General features: G+C 41.6%; 1 pseudogene; it reads right to left on the reverse strand.

The window, feature by feature from the left end:
* Positions 1-2,901: 2,901 nt before the first annotated feature.
* Positions 2,902-4,984, reverse strand: LOC140620899 (probable ATP-dependent RNA helicase DDX43 pseudogene; annotated as a pseudogene).
* Positions 4,985-11,205: the final 6,221 nt, after the last annotated feature.

Genomic DNA, 11,205 nt, shown 5'->3' on the forward strand with positions numbered 1-11,205 from the left:
CCCTAACTGTCCAATCAGAATCTCTGGTGGAGAGGCCTTTGACCTGAATTTTAACAAGATCCCTGGGTGATTCTTAATGCACATTAGATCTTTAAAAACCTTGTACTGTACTAAGTCATTTGCGTGCCCAGCCTTGGTTAGCATGTAGGTTTGTACCTACTAACCTGGCCTGGCAAACAATGTTATTTCCCAGGTTTTATTTAATTACCTTACAAATATGAAATTGATGATGTTTTATTTTCTACCAGGTCAGGCTATATCTGAAGCACCCAGTTGTTTTGTGACCTGCCAGAAAATGCTGACTTGATTAAAAGTCATTGACACATTTAGTTATTAGTCATTGAAGTATCCCTGATTTGTTTTGCTTCAGAGGATCACTGAAAACTGCTAGATTTGTTTCTTTGTTCACTGGAGCTCAGTTATTTCAACACAGTGATTTTATCTCCTCCTCAAAGGGCAGCAAATTGGTCTCAGGCTAAAGTCAATGTTAGAGCAAAAGGCAGTGGTCCATGCTTGCCCAGCCATGCTCCATCACAGGAGGTCCTTTGGCCAGAGCCACTTGCCTACCGTAGTATAAAGTGAGACTTCTCCCAGTAGTAACAAAAGCTTAGCATCCTCCCATCATCTTTCAAAGCCAGACCCTCTCTGCCTCAAGAGAGTAGCTTTAAATAGCAGACCTCAGGCTGATTATAGCTCTGCTAGATGCCACGTAAAGCATCTTGGTGAAACTCTCCATTACCATTTGAAAACATCAAATGTTTTAGAAATGCTTCAGGTCTTTAAAAATCTCATCTTCCAATTCTGCCAGGACATTCAGTAAACTAGAATCAAGCCTCAACCCAAAGATTCAGAATCACGATGCCATGTAATGGCATTTCACATCTCTCTTTAGATCACCCAGAGCAGAATAGTCTAATTGTTCATGCTCAATTTATTTGTGCTCCTCGGTTGCACTCACACGGGCAGCGTGGACAGTCTAACGGGAGCACAGAGTGTAAAAAGCATTCCAATTAGCAACTGGTAGTTACAGTAATTGAAGAATCAGGCTCGAGGTTAAGGTATTGATTCATTTTGATAACATTATATATGCTGTGAAATTCTCTAATAGTTAAACCGCCACTGAGATCTACTGAGGTAATAATACACGCTTCATCATGTTTCACACGACACCGCTGATGTGAGAATGCTTTGTGCTTTTCAGCTCCACTGTTGAGTCAGCCTGTTGGGATTCCGTGGATGCTGGTATCTGCTCAGAATTTGAGTGTGGGGCCAAGGAAATTTTCCAATCGATGACTTCAGGATGAATCTGCCTGTGGGCTTGTCCCCTTTCATCAAAACTGGGCTTAATACAGGCACCCTCCTCAGGACGCAGGCCAGAGCTGCTAGGGTCCTCTCTGAGCTGGACAGAGAAACTATCAAATGTTAGCAAAAACTATGGCTCCTGTCTAGATACTCAGCACCAGAAATTGCCTTGGACTATTAAAGAGAAGGTCCAGCCCATAGCAATTACTGGCGTTTGTTCCTTAAAAGTGACCACCTGGGGAGGGATGCATAAAGGGCTCATTCTTAAAGAAAAGGCATCTCAGAAGAATATATTCCTGTAATGTATCCCAGCACAACCAAGAGAGTCCAGCTCAGAAAGGGCACGGGGACTTAAAAGATTAGCATTGGTAAAGTCCAAATGTTCACCTTGGCATTCCAGGCCTCCCAATGCTGGTCTGCATCTGACTTTGTCTCACCTTGCTCTGCAGCAGGAACACATGGTCCACGTCCTCCTGGCAACACCATGTGCGTGCCTGCCAGCCAGCCAGCCTACCAAGCTTGCTCATAGACCTAGCGCCTTCCTGGAGCACCATCTCATCACTCTTTCTCTGTGGATCTGGAGAAAATACATCATCTACTTCATGGTGTTTCTGTACACAATGGTTATTAAAATGGTGCACCAGGAAAAAATAAAATTAAATTAAATTAAAATAAAATACAATAAAATAAAATGGTGCACCGATAGGTTTGCTTACGGTAGTGTGCAGGGTAAATATTTTATTTTCCGATGAGTGCTTGGGTTTTATTTGCCAGCAAGAAGACTCGGGTAGAGTGGCTGGAGCGAGGAATCTAGATATTTACCAGCACAAGGAGATGATACGCAGATGCTAATGAAAGCTCTGGGGGTAGTTTTCCGGGCTGTTGAGTGTAATTTCTCACATCTCCAAATGGCTATAATAGGGAAACACCCTGAAAAGAATTCTCTAACGGCTGTGCGAATGCGGCAGAGGATCGTTGGAAAGTTAATGGGCCATGCCAAGCGGAGCTTTCTTCATTCATTCAGTTGGTTCGGTGTAAGGTGGCGGACTGAACATCGGACGCTCTGCACCTCGTTCTTTTTGGTCCTTTTATTCCTCTGCCACCAACCCTCCACCTCTGCCAAGTTACTTTCCCCTCAAAGATCAAGGCTGATGCTCTTAAGGGACCTCTCCTTAACACGTTCACAAACCAGCTCTACCTCCTGTGTTCATATAGCACCACTGATGGACCTCTGTTACCCAAATTAACACATTTTATTTTATTTTATTTTATTTTATTTTATTTTATTTTTTTTTTATTTTCTCATGAAATCCTTTTATTGTTTCATTTAGGAGGTGAAATGTAATCCCTTAAGAAAAGTACACCCCAAAAAATACTGTAAACAAAATGAAAGGATTCATTTTCATAAGACAGATCAGCTTATCTTTTTATCATATAAAAAAATTCGTTACCAGTATCTTTTCCACTGCATTGACATCAGAACAGGCTAAACTCTTTAAAGACTGACCTTAATACAACATTATGGAAGATTTACTTTTTAAATAAGGATAAGTGAAATATAATGCTACTTTCCTTAATATCCATGAAAAAAAATTTAACTCGTGTTTAAACGCTTTTGATTTTATTAAAGAAAAGTATAAAATGTCAAATTCTATTTTTAAACACTTATTCTTTTACGAATCCATTGTCTCTTCATAGTGCCAGCCAGCATTTTTCCAGTATTTCTGGATATTCTAAATAGTGTAGCTCTAAAAAAATCTTGATATCTTTGAATAGGCTGGCACCACTTTTCAAGGAGACTAATAAAACTTCTTGGGTTTTCCTTGGGGTTTCCCCAACTTTCTTTCCGTTTCTTTTCTTAGTCTATGTGCCTCATACCTCTCGGCCATTGCCACAAGTTCCTCTGGGACGCTCTGATGTGCTCTTTCCAGAATATTGATTAACTCGCCAGCAACTCTCCAGTCATTTCTGGTGATGAGCGTAATAGATATCCCTGTCCTCCCTGCTCTTCCAGTACGCCCCACTCTGTGTACATATTCTTCGATGTTCCGGGGGAAATCGTAATTATAGACATGTGTGATATCGTTGACGTCGAGACCTCTTGATGCCAAATCGGTGGCAATCAATATTCTTACTTTACCTGTTTTAAAGTTTTCTAATGCTCTCTCTCGGTCACACTGCTCTCGATTGCCATGAAGAGATTCTACTGATACATGTTGCAGAATCAGGTCACTTGATAAATGGTCAGCAATGGCTTTTCGGCTGACAAACACTATGACTTTGTCCTGAGAAGATATGCTTTCCAGAAAACGTTGGATATGAGAGCGTTTCTCCTCTTCCGTGGTGACAATTATATTCTGTTTTACAGTACTTACAGCAACTAAATCCAAAGTGCCAACATATACAATCATTGGTGCTTTCAAATATGACTGTGCAAGTCGGCGGACAGCATATGGCCAGGTTGCACTTGTCATAATGGTTTGCCTATCTGGGCGCACATCTAACAAAATCTTCATTATCTGGGGTTCAAATCCCATATCTAGCATCTTGTCAGCTTCATCTAATACCAAGTAGGTTATACTTCTGAGGTTGACGAAGTTATTCATTTGTAGATCATTCAGCCTCCCAGGAGTTGCAATAATAATATCTACTCCTTTTTTCAGGTCTTGTATTTGTCCATTTCTATCTCCACCACCATATATACACACACTTTTAAGGCCTTTATACGAATACTTAGAACATTCAGCTTCTACCTGAAGCGCTAATTCCCTCGTGGGTGTGAGGACTAACATGCCGGGGCCGTTCCTTTTTTCTCTAATTACAGGCTGTGAGTCAAGATGGATGAATCCTGGCATTAAATAAGACAACGTCTTCCCCGTTCCGGTTTGAGCTACTCCAATGAGATCTATTCCTTGTAGAACTATTGGCCATGCCTGTGACTGGATTGGCGTTGGTTTTTGAAACCCTGCCCTTTTAAAGTTTTCCATAACTTCTGGATAATATTGAAAAGCATCCTCAAATTTACAAGTAGGATTGGGTATACGGCGCTTTTCGCCTTCTTTTAAGTCATCGCACATTATATTATTATTTTCTTTCCTCCATGAGTCTACTTGCTCTTGTGACATTGAACTTGTTGTTTCTGATTGCCTATAAAAGTTTTTCTTAATTGGAGGTAAGTCAATTCTGGATTTCGAATTGTAATTTTCTTGTTTTTTAACAAGATTATCTATCGCTGTTTTGGCCTTTGCTTGCATCACCTTGTTCCCAAAAATTCTGACCTCTGCTTCTGGATAAGCTTTTATTATCTGTATTTTCGTGTTTGTTGTAGTTTGGAGGTCTTTTATTTTGGACCCCCCACGACCGATCACAGCGCCGACCCACACGTTCTTCAACCCAAAGCAGAGCGGCGGTTCCCGGGGACCGGCGGCCACAGGCTGCTGGAGGCCGGAGTTCTTCCAGACGCCGCCCCTGCCGCCCCTACTGGCCTCCCTACTTCTTCGATTCGGGTCCTCCGCCGGCCTCCTCTCTGGAGCCCGGGACACTGCCGAGCTTCGCCGAGAAGCAACGACCCATGAGGAGGCGTTGGCGCCTGCTTCTTGTCTCGACATGGTTCCGAAGGAAGATCCGGCGTGTCCGACGTCGCTCCGCTCCGGGCCCGCACCTCTCCACCGTGCCGTCGTGCCTTTCTCAAATTAACACATTTTAAATTAACTCTGTGTTTACCTCCTCCGATAGTTCACCAGATTGTGATTGTTCAAAAGCAGAGAGCATATGTTATTCTCCGTTGTATTTATTGCACAGCACCTTGCAAATGGGCCCTGAAAAAACAAAGAATCCTAGTCTATTCATCTACCTTTTCATTCTTTCTGGTACTTAAAACATGTTTGTGTAATGAACAAATGAATCCACAAGGCAGGAGACGTTGGTTGACTCTAAGAAAGTCGCCTCATTTTTTCCTGTGTTCTCAGGGCAGGGATTCAGTGACGAGTGTGTTTTGACAGAGAAGTCACATCTGTATTCACGAATGTTTACCATTGTCCTTAATGAGCAGGACACTGGGGAGAAGCAAGAGCCTCCTTTCTTCCAGAGAATCCTCCCGGAGGAAGCTGGGAGGAGCCAAGGCCAAGAAAATATAAAAGTATGTTGCCAAAGCTGTTGCTAGAAAATTCAGAGAAAATACAGTAAGGGCATGATTAAGACAGTATAATTTTGCTTCTGACTTCCCAGGACCACCCACTGACTCGAGGAAAGGCTTGGCTAAAGAAATCAGGACTCAGAATACAAAATGTGCTTCCCAATCCCCAAATCTGGCACCAAGACAGTGTTCTGTATAGAGGAGAAGCTAACCCAGCAAAATCTCAATTGGTCAGCCCACCCTGAGGCTGAGGTTCCAGCCAGAAATCTGGTCCCGATCAGTCGCTAGACCTAGGTCTCTCAGACTCCTGCCTCTGTCTGTGTATTTACCTGAGGCGCTTCTTCCCCATCAAACAGCGCTTCCACCCACCCTACACTGGACGGGGTCAGTCTTCTTGAGCAAACTTCTATCTGAACATGTGTAACTCTTGCAACACACCACACTCTCCACAAAGAACCTCATATACGATGCCTCTTTAAGAAGAATCACTTTTGGTAAACTCCACCAAGAGAATACCTAACCTAACTGCAGTTGCAGCCTCTTCCAGGAGTGGAATTCTTAACCAGTAAGTCTGGAATTTTCTAATCAGTACTGGTGAGGTCATTTGACTAAGACACCCCCCCCCCCCCCCCCCCCGCCTTCCCCTTAAGCAAGGATAACCTTGCCTGAAAAAATTCACTCTTTTAAGTCCCTTGTCCCATCTACCTTCTGCTTATAAAAGTCTTGTATTTAGCACAGCTCCTCAGCCTTCCTCTCTTCTTGCTGGATGTGATGCTGCCCAATTAAGGACTTGTTGAAAGAAAAACCACTCAATTAGATCTTTTAAAGTCACTCAGTTGAATTCTGTTTTTGTTTTACACTAATCACATGGTCTCAGTACAAACACTATGGCTGCTAACTACAGAGGAAAAGAGCAGGGTAACTGATAACACAACCCCAAGAAAATTAATCATCCCTCTATGATTTTCCCTGAGAACAAAGTATGCAGCAACCTGACGGTTTATACTCTGCCCCAACCTTCAAGTAGCTACATCCCCAGCAGCTCCTTACTGAATGAGCAATTAGTGGAACTGTATACTGCAAGCTGAGCAAATCCTGTCTGATAAAAGAAGTGGTTTCATGTTATCTTTAACTTTGCATGTCAAAGATTAGAAAATACAAATTCAAGTGACTGAAGTATCTACAATACAAACTGCTGGTAATTTCTGGATGGGCCCCCACCCCATGCAAGAAAGAGAACAGTAAGGAAGCTGGAAATTAGTGCCTTATCACAAAGACCCAAAATCTACATGTTTGATGAGAGAAAAATAAGATGACATGATTTTGAAAACAGACTGATGAGATGCCTAGAATTAATTTGGGGCTTGGAAAAAGAGTAAATGTCAAATCATCTCTAACAAAGGTCGACCTAAAGAGCAAGTGTGCAGAATTGCCTGCCTCCTGGCTTTCTCAACGGGGAGGCCTTCATCATGGCAGGGTGGCTGTGAGTCTTAAAAAGAAAGAAAAAAAAAGATAGAAGGAAGAAGAAACCTACTGGATCAAAACGACTGGGAGCTCTATGACAGAAATGAAATGTGTAACCACTGCTGTCACTTTGTTTTGCCTTTGCACTAACTGAGCCAGAAGTGCTGGGAAGACCATTCTTCCATTCTTGCTCAGAACAGTCTGAGCAAACAGAAAAGTGGAGCCCATCCTTTCGATTTCCTCCTAGTCCCTTCACTTGGAGAAAAGTCCTTATCTTTCTATCAAGCATAGCCTCCCAGGCCCTGCTTCCTGGCATCTAGTAGCTCAAATATGATTTTGGCATGATGTTATCCATAGATCTTTTCTCCCCGTTCACTCTCTCTCAGGATCCTTGGCCTTCTTCTGCTGTCTTTGTAGGGGCCTTATATCCCTCCATCCATCACTGACCTTGTCAACACTTTTTGTCTCTATCACACTGCCTTCTCAATAGCCCTTTGAATAATATTTTAAGTTACAGTTTAATAATAATTTTCTAATCCCAGGGCTTTCTCTTTCTGTCATTATGATGTAAAGTCATGTCTAATACCCAAATGTTACTCACTTTATATTCCCCGCAATAGCTCATGCAAAATATGTTGCCAATGTTTGGTACATGCACTTTGGAGAATCAATGGCTGTAGGCACAGTTTTATTTTGGTTGCAGAGTAGAGATGAGCATCACTCAGTTCACTTCTGGAAAACACATGCTTGTCATGCCTGATGAAGAACTAGCTACAATATCTTACATATGGCTTAATTTACTCCTTACTAATTTTACAGATGAGCGAAATGACATTCAGAGATAGGGTAAAAGATTTGCCCAGAAGTATATTTCTGGCAAATGTCTGAACTGGGTTTCAAATTTAGTTGTCTTCATTATTGATAGATGTCTACATAATATGAATTCGGGAGGAACAGTGGAGGATAGCGGGGTGGCAAAAAGAACCCTTGCCTCCTCCTGGACACAGACTCCTCACAAACTCTCCAAGACTTAAAATTCCAGGATCAAAGTTTCAGTCCCTTTATTTAAAACATTGTTCCCATTAAAATGCAAATATAAGTAGGAGTAGAAAGATTAACTATGAGCCTTCAGTCATTGTCACAATCCTGACAATTACCCTTGCTCTTTTCCTGAAAGTTGACTTTGATAAGAACCAGTGTGCCAGAGGGAACAAGGACTCTCATAAAGAGCCTCAGGCTTAGGAGGAGGTCGGGAGCTACTCTGGTCTTTGGTCCTGGTAATGTGTGATTTCCTCCAAGTCCCCCCTCCAACCCACAAGTGCCACAAATTTAAGGAAATCTAATTCTAAAGAGAATTAGAAAAGGATAAAGATTGAAATACCTCTGTCCTACTCAGTATAAATTTTAACACTGATCTCTAACTTCTAAGGAGATGTTTATGCCATTTGTTTAATGCTGCCTACCTGGCCAGCTTGGAAATAATTGATTTTTGGTTTCTTTGTATATACTGTATTTCATTTTCTTTCTGTTTTTCTTTTTTTAAGATTTTATTTATTTATTCATGAGAGAGCGACACAGAGAGAGAGAGAGAGAGAGAGAGAGAGGTGCCCAAGATTGCGAATCCGAGAAACCACCAAGGAGCTGACACCGATGCAAGCCCACGAGAGTTTATTTACAAGCTCAAGCTTGGGTCCAAGTATACTCGACACAGTGGAGCAGGGACTTGGACCCCGAAGTGGCTTACAGCTGGGGTTTTTATGGGCTGGTCTAGGGGATTTTCAGAAGGGGTGGAGGAATTTCTCAAGTTCTGTTTACATTCTGATATGGGGCTTTCAAGGGCATTGAGCTCTGTTCTCATTCTAATATGGGACTTACAAGGGCATTGGGCTCTGTTCTCATTCTAATATGGGGCTTTCAAGGGCATTGAGCTCCATTCTCATTCTAATATGGGACTTTCTACCACAGGCGTGGGCTCTGTTGTCTTTCTGATATGGGATTTTCTGCCGAGGACATTCTGCAGTTTTTCCTATAAAGTTCAGCTCTTATTCACAGGGGCCAAAGTGCTAATGCTAAACTTGAGGTGGAATGGCCTTATTTTTTCTCGTCCTCCACAAGAGGCAGAGACACAGGCAGAGGGAGAAGCAGGCTCCATGCAGGGAGCCAGATGCAGAACTCCATCCCTTGACTCCAGGGTCATGCCCTGGGCTGAAAGCAGGTGCTAAACCACCGAGCCACCCAGGGATCCCCTATACTTTATTTCTTGAGGTTTATTAATGGGGAGAGGCCTTTTGCCTCTAGGTAGGGCTCCTGGTTTATAACAAACAATTCAATAGCAAACAGACCCATTGTATTGAGTTTAAAGGACTACCCATCCTAAAAGGAAACAAGATACCAGCCAAAGGTCACAGAGAAGGTCCAGGGACTTTAAATAGCTGTGTCATAGAAACAAAAGGAAAGAAAAGGGGGGGGGGGGAGGGAGAGAAGAGGAGAATACGAAAAAGAGTGAAAGAGAAAAAATAGGTAAACCTTGTCTCTAAAACTCTATCTTTAATTCTATAGATTGGCTTTTTCCTGCCTATTTCCCCAGACTTCAAACAATCTACTTACTTGGCCCCTGTAGCGGGGCTAACGGATGCTTAAAGCTCTATATTCTTATTAGGAGGATCTAGATCCCTATTCACTGTCACCAACTTAATGACAGACTGAAATTTACTTCCTCAAATAGTTGGATTTTGTCTCTGTAAGACCACCAACACTCAAAACTGACTTTCAACATGTCTATTGCCTACAAAAGAGCAATAAATTAGAGAAAAATTAAAAACAATGAATGACCAATAAATGTCAACTATGAGGATAATAATGATTGATTATGATAATCACACCCATTTTTTGCTAACAAGTATTTGAAAGACATAATTAATGTTGGGTGACTTAACGTTTCATGTATATGTATCTTTTGCCAATTAATTTTACAGTCATTGCATAATTGTGTGTCTATGTGTACCAAACATACACAGACTACTGATATTTTCAGTTTCACATTACCCAAAAGACTTAAAAGTGAATATTTCTTTTAGTTTCCATTTTTGCCAATTCTACCCTTCTATCTCAAAGAGAGATGTAAATAATACTGCCTCCAAAGAGTCAGGATTCACCAAATCTCATATCTCAGGCTTCCTTCCACTGCAAACCCAAGGCCTCCCAGTATGGCAGTGCCTTCCTGCTCTCAAGCTCAGGAACTCCATGTTTATGAGGACTGTGAATAGAATTTTCATTCTCCCAAAGAGGAGAGCTGATAAAAACCACACATTAGGGCAGAGAAGAACATCGTTATCAAGACTTTGCTTATATGAGATTGTGCTGATTTAGGTGTTTGGGAGTAGCTTATGGAAAACTAGTGCCCTCTTTTTAAGACAGACTATTTTGGACTATTTTGAAACAACACAAAGTTGTCTCAGAACATTATAAAAACCATCTACTCGATTCTATTGTTGTGGTTGTTGTTTATTAGTTTTTTTTTTTTTTTTTTTAAAGCATACGCAAAAGTCAAGTAGGGAAATGTATCAAACAAAATACCTTTCAGCTTTCTCTGCATCTGCCGATCCTAGTATGGTGTATGTAATACACCAGGCAATAATAATAATAGGCATTCAATAGTAATAGACATTCAATACATTATGTTCAATTATTAATTGATGAGCTTTTGGCCTTAAAGAATATAATGGACTAATGATACCAGGTTTTTTTAGAAGAAAAAAAGTAAAGTTCTTTATGGTGAGTATTGTTAAAAGACAAGTGAAGCAGAATATTAAGTCTATTTGAGCAGAATATTAAGTCTATTTGAGCAACTGGAATTGGCATTGCCGGATTCCAACTGATTGGAATCCGGCAATGCCCAACAGGAAGTGTCAGGAGTACTCCACTGACAGAAGCTTTAGGAGATTTTTATAGAGAAAAGGCAGAAATGAGCCAGGGAAACTGAAGGACTCCATAAAAATATGCTTTTTGCTCCTTCTCCCACTTCTATTCTTGCTAGGACCTGCCTTCCAACTCCAGTTTACACATGCCTCATAATGCACACAATGTATGCTCTCCTTATAAGGGACAAGGAGTTAGTGATCTCTTTAGATAGATAACATCTAAGGCAGGACCCAGTGAGAATGACCAGACAAGCCATCATATGCACATTCTGACTACCAGCGCTAGACATCTCAGTGTCATGGGCCCCTGGCTCCAAGGAATAACACTTGGACCCTTGTCTTCACCAGTTCCTGTGTGCCTGAGGGCTCACCGGACCACCACTC

The sequence above is a fragment of the Canis lupus genome, chromosome 29 (assembly GCF_048164855.1).
Source record: "Canis lupus baileyi chromosome 29, mCanLup2.hap1, whole genome shotgun sequence".
Lineage (NCBI taxonomy): Eukaryota > Metazoa > Chordata > Mammalia > Carnivora > Canidae > Canis > Canis lupus.